General features: G+C 38.3%; 1 long non-coding RNA gene across 1 annotated transcript; it reads left to right on the top strand.

Annotated features, from left to right (window-relative positions):
* The first annotated feature begins 1,045 nt into the window (after positions 1–1,045).
* On the top strand, positions 1,046–3,476 carry LOC145989303 (uncharacterized). The gene is made up of 3 exons (XR_014441820.1): positions 1,046–1,142; positions 2,407–2,560; positions 3,173–3,476. It is a non-coding gene; the product is annotated as an uncharacterized LOC145989303 (long non-coding RNA).
* Positions 3,477–8,331: the final 4,855 nt, after the last annotated feature.

Raw genomic sequence — 8,331 nt, forward strand, 5'->3', positions numbered from 1 at the left:
AGATAATCTATGTATTTATTTCTTGGGATTATAGGAAACGTGATTTTTCCAATAACAGTTAATATACAAATTTAATGTACAAAAATAAGTTTATCATAACCAGAATGAACCTTAAAATATCTAAATATTGCAAATTTCCATTAAATGTTGTCAATGATACAAAAGTTACATGGAATTTGAAATGTTAAATTTAATTAGATAAATTGACAGTTCTGCATATCTTTTGAAAGCAAGTATAATCCATTTGGTTTCTAGGCTATCTAACTTTAAAGAACATTAGCGGTGATTGGGTACCAAAACTGGTGGAGGAAAAGACAGGTTATTTTATCTTGATGGACAAGGCTTACCATTAAGAGACCATAGTGCGGGAGCAACTGGCTCCACGCCCCCTAATCGCCGACACTGTTAAAGCCAATTGAATTTGACTCTTAAGCGGCTTTTTAACAAGTTTATATATTTCCGCAGAATAGTTAAAACACTTAAATAAACTATGTTTTAGGTTCTCAGCAGATTATTCACATAAATACATTGATGAATTAAAATTTTCGATTATATATAGATGTTATATAGATGTTAGATGTTGGATATTTGTAGCATGACCAGATCTTATACGTAAAAATAAAACCATTTATTTTATTGTACATTGTGATACATGAGTATTTCCGTGCAAATTGTCCATCACCATGTTCGTGCACTTTATTTGATCAAATAAGAGCTTCAAGAATTAAAAGAATACTCAAAACATGCTGTTGGCAACTTTTGTGCCAGCATACATAAAAATCCATCGCTTAAAAACACGTAGCATGTAAGGGAAAAAAATAATGAAAATAGTCATGAACAATTTGCCGAGCAAACCTAGTGGATCCCACTGTACAACCTAAAAAAAGCTTCTTTATTATTGTAATTCACAACTTAGAACTTACTGTAGCTTTTCCCTGCTTTGGGTATTTCTGATCGACATCAATAATCGTTCCTAATACTAATTTCTATTCTTGGTACCTAACAAATGAAAGACGACATTTCTATCTAATGTTGATTTATTGCCAAGCAACAATTTAGGCGTATACAAAACTTTCCAAACAGTCCTTAATATTTCGGCCCTCTGAATATCAAAATTAAAAGTAACTCACAGAAATTGAAAGGTATGTGTTCTAGTAATATTACTTCATCGTAGCATATTAATTTTAATCACTTAATATTTAGATTCAATGCTCGAAAGTGAGAAGTTGGTGGTTGTCGAAAGTTCGAATCATACATGAATCTTAATGAAGGATTTCAACTGTGTTTTTAACAGTACAGATTGCAGTTGAGTATAACTTGCGAAAACAAACTGATGAAGAGATAATCTAGATATTTACTACAATATGGAGACCAGCTTAGGCAGCTAAATAGGTCTATGCTTGTTTCTTCGTGATTTTTTTACAGTTTATGCCACTAACTTTCTACTTTAATTTTGACATTTTGATGGTGAATTGGATCTCTCTGTAGCCTGTGCTTATAAAATGTTCATCGAAGATCAGGCCGGGATTCGAACCCGGTACCCCAGGCGCGCTGTGCTAACCACTCCACCACAGAGGTCTGTAGATCTGCGTCCTGTCTAAAATACATGGGTGGAATTTAAACATTTACATTTAAAGTAAAACTAGTGTCAGAATTTGCTTCTAATGGCAGTATTCAAATTTGAGATATTGATATTTCCGTGTTTAGATATATTTCAAGTGTTAATGATTAAAGCTAGGATTTTCATGGCTTTGCATTATTTTTTACTAAACTCGATTATATTACAATCACGGTTATGAAACCTAACTCTTGTATTGACAAACTGTATTTTTACAAGATGTGCAGGAAAACAAGGCAACACTCTAGAATTCTTTAAATACTTTTTAAACTTATCAAGTCTGGAGAAACTAATATTAGTTTTTTTAAAGTAGTGGAAACTATCACTTCTTAGAAATTATATCCTGAAGTGTAGAGCACGTTGTATGCATGTGCAGTGTAGTACATAAGTATATACTAAGGTAATCAAATCTAATAGGCCTAACCCTAATCTTCTTAAAACATATAGATAGTAATACCATAAGTATTATGAACTTTTAATGCTAAGAGCACAATACGTTAACCTCCTAATCTACTGACAGAAGCATGATTAGAAAAATATTTCTGCAAGCTTCTTGACTATAGGATATTAAACATGTCTAGAATTTGAAAGCAAATGTTCGTGATGATAACTGCGCAGCAAATTAAAATGGTCGCTATTAGCCAAAGTGGCAGAAAATGGAATAAACCACATGAATCAACCAACCAGATGTGCACGGAAAGCATACAGTTACGAAATACGCTGCACTTACGTATACGTAAGTAGGAAAGTACTTCTGCAAATACTTGAACATTTCTGTTGATTTGCAGGAATCTCCAGCCCCTTCCAGCAACCATGCCAAGAGGAGTGTCACCGAAGCACGCCAAGCTGGTGTGTGCCCCGATGTGCGACAAGCCAGTCGACGCAGTCCCGGGCATCGGCTGTTCCTACGCAGTGAAACTTAAGGAGCAATCTATCTGCACAGTAAGTAGAATGAGTAGTTCTGGGTTCGATTCCATTAAGGATCACATAGTAGTTGGGATCTTAATTTAATGAACTGCCCTGATTAGCTTGACTGTGTTTAACGTGGGTTCAAAAAATGTTTTGAGATGACTTGAATTTTGGTACGACGTACCCGTCAACCAAACTGAAATTCTGAAGACTACAAACCATCTCTTTTACCCCCATCTACTGAAAACGGCAGCAGTTAAGAAATATATACCAACGATCATTCCTTGTTAGCGGCCTACCTTCGTGGTGGAGTGGTTAGTATAGCTACGACGAACAGCGTTCTGAATTCGATTCCTGGCCTAGACGTGGTCAATCACTCATTCTATCAACGCGATTAGCAAAGAGTGGCATAAAATGACGCTATGTAACTAAATTAATCAAATCAAGCGTTGTTAGTGTGCAGTAAAATCGATACCAAAAATTAACATTGTTTCAGCTTTCACCGATGAGAACTAAAAATTCGTATAATGGAGCCATAGTCTGTGCTGGGGAATTTGTTGTCTTTCTCAGTAACAGATTGTCACACCAACGTGCTTCTATCGCAGTGTGCTGTTGAGTTCAACGCTTGTTTGTTTGTTGTTCCAGGCGGCCAAGCTCTACTGCCAATTCCTCCAGGTGAAGAGCAGCGAGTGCCAGTGGGTGCAGCTCATCTTCCGGCTCTGCCACTGCGACAAGGGCAATGCGATGCTGGCGTGGTGCGCTTTCCAGGAGTACAACAGGAAGTTCGGAAACAAAGTGTCATGAGGAACACCGTGGAATACAGCCACTTTACTGCGGAGGGGCATCAAACTTCACAGGGGGGAATGTCATAGGCATCATCAAATTATAATACTAATATTTGTAAAGTTCCTGTTACCCATGATGTGGAATTAAATCGAATGAAGTATAATTACTGAATCTATCACTGAAGCCATTGGCGGATTTAGCGAGAGGGGCACTGGGGCATGTGCCCCTCCCAAAAGGAAAGACTTAATGTCATGGAAAGATATGATTTTTTTTCCAAAACAAACAAAAATGTTCGATGAACACAGGCACAGTGGACCAGAATTCTGAAAATGGGGTAAAATCTAACTTGGTGAATAGAGATACTTAACGCTGTCAGTATTTCTAAGGAAACATAAAATTATTGAAATTCTCTGGTTTATTCACATGATAACAGTGCAAAATAATCATGCCGGCCCCCGTAGCGGAGTGGTTAGCACATCGCGCTACGACTCCAGGGGTCCTGGTTCGAATCCTGGCTTGAGCATGACGTTTGTGATGTCTATTCATCATGTCATCACTCATCCCCATCTTCGCAAATTAGCCATAAGTGTCACAAAAAGCGAAGTAAAATAAAGCAAATCAAATTAAAATCAAGTAGTCATGTGTACGTGTGTGCTCGTGTACTGAGAGAAACTGCACTTCGCAACATCACATAAAATCGGTTAAATCCCGTGCTTGTTGATATGGACACAGCACCAAATGGAGCCCCGGGGGCTCAGTCGGTAGGGTGTTTGACTGCCGAATTGGGACTCGCGTTCGATTCTCGGGGTGGGTGATCTTTAAAGTTCACTGTATTCACATACTCACCGAGATATACCTTAAACTTTCACTGTCATTGTTAGTAGTGGATAGATTTGCATTGGTCAGGCAGATTGTTGAGTTTCATTTGACACTCCGTGATGTCGAGCAGGCGATTGGCATCTTCGCGTAGCGTTCATTATTTCTTAGCAGGTCGAAGGCTTGATATTAGTAGATCATGATGCATGAGATCTTCATTGGAAGAAATTTGGGAGCTCTCACGGGAAAGTCACTTTCTTAATGTTTTGGGGAATCTTGGTGCTTGAGCCTCCTCAGAGAGCTGCCGACTGGAAGAATAACTGCTGCTATGGCATCTGGACTTTGCATCTTGTGTACGCCAGTGGGCATATCCCGGAAATATTCTGCTACAAGAAGGTTCTCAGTTTCCAATGCATATTTACGAAAACTGTGTACTTTAATATGGTGACTTGATGATAGTGTTTACAAAATTGCCTGCATCGTTTGATGGCTGTGATTTTGATTTTCGACAGACTTTTTCCTTGCTATCCTGAAAGAATCGGCGTGTCGTCGAGCCACCATTGGAGGTGCCACTACAACCTTAAGCTTGTCAACGACTATGCTGATGGGGCGTTTGAATTTCCCCTGTATGTTGGTTTATCTGGCTTTCGTTTTTGCTTTGTCTTCCCCACAAGCCTGCCCCCTCGAGTGAATGAAGTACTAAAAGAATCGAATCCATGCATGTAGGACTGACAGTCAGTCAGTGTGTGTGTGTGTGTGTGTGTGTGTGTATTATATATAGAGCCTATATATATATATATATATATATATATATATATATATATATATTTCTTCGGTAACGTATAGCTGACATATTCAAAATTTATTTCTACAACTCTAAAAGCCCGATGCTGTTTTTATTCATTTTTATAAATTTTCTTATGCATATTAAACCGTTCCATGAAGACAAACTGGGGCATGTGGAGGCGGAGTCCCCACACATTTTTCGACCTCGAACATTTTTGGAGGTGATGTGATCAGTACCACGCTTCGGAATGGTAGTCACACGTCATACTGACTTGACTATCCAATGTAAGGTGTGTATCTCGTGTACTGATCCTGATCCGTCTGCTTGTGACGTACTAAACTGCAGTGGTGGCTCCAGAGTTGGTGGTGCCCACTGGAAGGCTGGCAAAGATTTGCGTGCGCTACATCCTTAAAAAACGTATTTCGATATTCGCATTGTTACTGCGTGATCCAAACAGCGATTTATTATTCAATAATCGAACGTTTAAAAACTATGAACAAACTGTACGCATCCAAATATTATATTGAAAATACGTATGTTAAATTGTAGACTAGATAACAGTATAATATATTAATTAAAAATTTATGGAAACTTCTATTTACAGAGGGTGTTCCACATAAGACCCGCATGTCTGTAATGAACGATACATGTGATGCGTACCGGTTTTATTTGGAACACTCTGTACTATAGGCCAGCATGATCGATGGGGTAATAGAGCGCGCCGCGAAAGTAGAGACTCTTGGTTCGAATCTCCAAAGATTTCCCATCATGTTCGTCAATATCTATATATTTTAATTTTTATCATAAAATTTGATTATGTCATTCTGACACGGTATACCAGCAAAGAGAGCAGCATATTTCTGTATGGGTCGAGGCTCACACCCCCGCTGATACACCGATTCCATCTCTAATAATATTTTTGATATTACTTAAAATATAGCATGTTATAGGTAGTAATTCCTTTCTGTGCACATTTGCAAGGAATGTTCAAAGTTTCTAAACAGACCACGTATATTGTTATATTTCGAAAATTCGAAGAGTAGAATTGCAAAAAGATATTTTGAGTGGAATTCTTTCCAAGACTCCCAAAGAGAAAATAATAAGACGCGGTAATGCAAAGGAAACGAAGAAAACAAAATGAAATATTTCGGAATTGACAATAAGATGAAATAAATGAGAAGAAGCTGAGCCAAAGCTTCCTTCAGTTTGTGCTCTCCGCTGAAAGATCGCAGGAGACAATTTGCGATGTTTTCATTCAACTACTTTCTTCACTTCCTTCACGATTTATCAATTTCTTCTTCGAGCATTACTCGATTCCACGAAGAGAGAAGCTTAGCAAGATTCTCGGCAGATGTCACTAGCTACGTTGGGATATTTCCGTTCCAGTTCTTTCGGCTTTTTGTTTTCGCTAGTCAAATTTTCTTTTGAAAATATAAAGTTACAAACAAAGAAAATGCAAAGAAAGTTCAGTCCTGCTCAGTTACGAGAGAAAAGGAAGGCAATGATTGAAACTATTCAGGGTCCATGTCGAAATCTTACACCCTCGATTTCGCAGGTGATTTTTTTTTTATAAAGAGTATGTACTGCTAATTGTGAATAATAAAATTCTGGAGCACGGAAAGAAGTATTTACGACTGTACAGCCGTTTGAAGTTGAGATGTAGCCGTTTGAAGTTGCGAGGTGGTTGCTGTGTTGTAATTTCCCACCGATTCCGGGCTCCGCCCTTGGGGTAATTAACCTACCGCCTCCTACCGCTACCGCGGCCCCGCCTTTCTACATAGAGTCCCTTTTGAAGGTATGTAAGAAACTGGACGGAGCCACCTGCCCCCAATACTATTTTTCGCACAGACACATTTAGGTACCAAAGAAATAAGGCTAAAATTAAACCTCAACCGTTAACTTACCTCTTTATCTCAAGTGCAGGCTGAATTGCGGGTCGAAGTTAATTTGAAATTCCAAAAGAGAAGTCAGTCGTATGTCAAAAGTGTTTGTTGTCCTTTTCCACAGAATACTACCCTCCCCTGTCCGTACCATCATAGAAATAAGAAGTTGCAAATTATCCCATCCCACAAGTCATTTCTGACCCGCAGTTGCGAAGAGAAATGTGCATGATGTTCCACAAGATAACATATTTACACACGCTGAGGATACCGTTCAACACTATGTTGAACGATATTCCTCATCGCGTCTCGTCGCTGTTTTTCATGCCTGTCAAACCACATAAACTCATCCAGATACTCCTCCAAAAAATGTCGCAAATTATCCCATTGCACAAGTCAATCATAAGAAGAAAAAGAAAATGTTTCGACGTGCGCCTGTGACATGAATCCAATATGGAAGCCCCGAAAAGCCATATAGATGCAACGTACGTAAGGAACTTCAATATATAAAAAAATGTAAGTTTCGTAGCCGTAGATGTAAAAAAATATACCTTCCGCGCTATTTAGAAATACCCTTTGTTAGAAGAAACTTATTTATTTGACGAAAAACATTTGAAATGTTCGCGAAATCCAGGGTGTAAGATTTCGACACCGAGCCACTATTCAAGTAGAATTATTAGAAAGGAAATTGATAAACGTGCCCACAGTAATCGGTTTATCGGTCCTTGTCATAGTACACTACATTCCTTGGGCCCTTGTAAGGACCACATACTGAACACGAAGCTGCACTGCTAGAAAAAAAAAACAATAAACTAGACAACACCAATAGAAATCAGGGAAAATAAACTTAGCAACAACAATCGCCAAATACTCAGTCAGTCTAAAACGGACTCCTTCTTTGCTTAATCCGCTCAAGCAGCATTCAGAACGTTGAATATCGACAATTCATTGTGTGGTTGGCGAGCTAATAATAATGTGTGTAGTATGTATGTAGAAACATTTAGGTTTGTAATTCTGGCAGTCTCCTAAATATTTCATAAAACAGACATTTCAAACTATTTCAATCCTTAAAATATCAATATTTGGTTTTCTTTCTCTGAGATTTGGATAATGCCGATAGTACAGTCAAGTTTTCAGTTCATGTCACATGAGAAAGACTGTTGACGGATTCATCAGTATAAAATGTGATGCATTTAGCGACACTTTGGTAGTTCTATCTTTCCAAGAATATTGTTCTCTGTAGACGTAGTAGTTTCAGAAGGAGCAATGGTTGAACAGCCGAGCACGTTACGTTACCAGGTTCGAGTCCCGACGTGGATATAGGTGTTCTTTGTTAGAAACTCTTTGTCAACTGTATATAACCATCACTCATCTCATCCCCATCGTGATTAGCCAAACGTGACTGAAAAGTGACTCTAGGTAACCCAAATATAATACAATTGGACGGACGAAAAGACAGGAAGAAATTCGTATGCTACAACAAGTGTTTCAGTTGTTGGATGTATTCCACCAAGCTCTAAATCAGAAATTGGATT

This window comes from Lepisma saccharinum, chromosome 6 (assembly GCF_977018435.1).
Source record: "Lepisma saccharinum chromosome 6, izLepSacc3.1, whole genome shotgun sequence".
In the NCBI taxonomy this organism is placed as follows: domain Eukaryota; kingdom Metazoa; phylum Arthropoda; class Insecta; order Zygentoma; family Lepismatidae; genus Lepisma; species Lepisma saccharinum.